Below are 2592 nucleotides of genomic sequence, written 5' to 3' on the forward strand. Positions count from 1 at the left end.
AACCTAACCTTGCTCAGTGGCCCTGTTTGATTTAAGTGTCAGTGAGGATGCCAAAAAGTCATCCGTCAGTGTTGACTGTATGAAATGCTTTATGTAGAAATGTGAACTGCTGTCATTCTGACACTATGCTACCGCAAACTTCTCTCTGTTATGTGTCAAATTTCAATAAACCCCTAGAGAATGGATTTGCAAGTTCTTTTGCCACATCATTAGGAGGAACTTGGAATTAAACTACCCCCCCCCCTCCCCCATGGGGGCAAGTGCTAAACGTACTTAGAGCACCTTGGTATTAATGAGTTCTTTGAAAACAAAAGCCCAGTGTACACAATTGCACAGCCATGGGAACAATAGGTAACCTGAGTTTAAAGGGGAACTAAAGTTTCCGCTTTAAAAATTTGTCATTCGTAGTTATTTATTGCAGAAAGTACCAGGTGATGTCCCTTTTGCAAATCCTTGCATGCCCAGCTCAGTGTTTGCTGCAAGGATACCCGGCAATCCCAGGTTCCCTTACAGGTGCCGGGACTGAATGAAATTTCATCATCCTGGTCCAGCCAGTCAAGATGACCAAAGATCAGGAGGTGGAAGAAAGAAAAAAGAAGATGGTGGAGCCGTGAAAGGAATGGGGACAGTTGAGTACCAAGGTTTACTTCTGCTTTAATGGTCCTGATTTACTTAAGTTCCTTAGAAACTGGAGAAGATGAACCATTATTGGAGAACCTAGTTGATCCAGGAAACTTTGGGTCTTTTAAAAATATTGCAAAGACTGTCTGTCACAGCAGACCACAAAGTAAATTACGGAAAGGTTTAGTGAAAGAACAGATAGTTGTGAGCACATTCCTGCAGTGCTACACTTTTTGTAATAAATCACAGTTCTCCCTGCGGGTGCATACACAGGACTGTAATCACACAACTGAACTTTTAGTGATTCTCGTTATTATCTGCTTTGATCTGAGCACTAAAAACATTTGCCAACTAAAAGCAGTTGGATTTTAAACAATTCCTTCCAGGTTTACTGGATCACCCAGATCCAACCCTAAAGTTCTATTTCCCCCTGTCTTTGAGAACATTAATAAATCAGGCTAATTGAAGTGGCAGTTGTCAATTAATCCTAAAATATACCTGTGTTAGGATCATTGCTGACCTACTTCAAAATTTACAGTTTCTTCACTTTTATGCTAAAACTGTTTCAATATTTTCTGAGTCACGGAACTGAAATAAGTATGCAACAAGTGAAGTCAGAGGGGAAAAAAAAGTCATATTCACTCCACTGTGATATCTAAGCTGCTGGTACGGAATGAAGGAATATGCTCTAGTCATGTAGGTGTTACATCTGGATTTATTCCAGTAATCTATTTATAGGGCCACTAAAATATTCCTGCATTATTATCACAGGGTCATTGGAAATGGGACACGGTCTAAATGTGTCACTGCTTATCAGTCCTAATTCCAAAGAATCACAAAATATTCCCTAACCAGAAGTTAAATGAACATTGTGATAAAAGCTCAACATTATGTATGATATGAGGTTAGTACAATGTGATTATATATAATGGAGGATATGATGCAAGCTATGTGCATAATTACATGCTTGACAAAAAAAATGATCTCCTGAAAGGAAGCAGAGGACGCTGATTGAGTGGAATCTATTTCGAGTCCTGTTTGCAGTATGAAGAGGGAAAGCAAAAAGAAAACAACTGTTGCACAATTACAATGTCATCATCTGGGTAAATAAGGACAGCTGCCCCCATAAGGAAACAGGAAAATCCTCCTACCTATTCCCAATGGCCAGTGAGACAGCCCATCATTTATTGAATGTAAAAACCTGAAAGAAGGACAAAATATATATTTTGTATTTTTTATATGTATTAATTATATCCTATTTATTTTCTATCATTCTTTTTTATATTTTTAAGTAAAGTTTTATTTTTAAACAGGAATTTTTGTTTAATGAATAATTGTTTATTATCTTCCTGGATATCTCTGTTGTAAAGCACTTTCTATAATCTTTAATGAAAAATATTGTTAGAAAACATTTGCCAAATAATAGCAAATCATTTTTTAGGAAATCTTTTTTATGCTTGATGGATCACCTAGGTTCTCCCATAATAGTCCATCTTCTCCAAACTTGGAGTGTTTTAATAAATCATTAGGCCTGATTATTAAAGCTCTCCAAGGCTGGAAAGGGTACATTTTCATCAGTGAAGCTGGGTGATCCAGCAAACCTGGAATGGATCTGGTCCAGGATTGAAAACGTTTGCTAGCAAATAGAAAATAATTAAAATGAAATCTATGCCAGGTTTTCTGGATCACTCAAATTCACTAAAAAAAATGTATCCCCTCCAGCCTTGGATAGCTTTAATAAATCAGACCCATTGTGTCAAATATGACAATTAACCCCCTAGCGGTAATTCTGAGTGTGACCCGTGGGTGGATTTTACCTGCAAAAAGCGGCAGTCCTGAGTCACCCACAGCTTAAAACCCACTTACCTTGCTCGGTCGGCATCCCCCAGTGTCCTGCTGGTCCACGCAGGTCCTGGGGACACGTCCTCCTCCTCAGGGCTTCAGCCGCAAACTGAAACGGGGGTTTCCCAG

General features: G+C 38.7%; 1 protein-coding gene across 1 annotated transcript in view; it reads right to left on the bottom strand.

Annotated features, from left to right (window-relative positions):
* The window catches only part of SLC39A14 (solute carrier family 39 member 14), a 29971-nt gene extending 28178 nt beyond the window's left edge, over positions 1-1793 (bottom strand). The window contains exon 1 of the mRNA XM_072399831.1: positions 1773-1793. The gene's annotated coding sequence lies outside the window, so the exon portion shown is untranslated. The remainder of the gene's footprint in view (positions 1-1772) is intronic.
* Positions 1794-2592: the final 799 nt, after the last annotated feature.

This window comes from Pyxicephalus adspersus, chromosome 2 (assembly GCF_032062135.1).
Source record: "Pyxicephalus adspersus chromosome 2, UCB_Pads_2.0, whole genome shotgun sequence".
Lineage (NCBI taxonomy): Eukaryota > Metazoa > Chordata > Amphibia > Anura > Pyxicephalidae > Pyxicephalus > Pyxicephalus adspersus.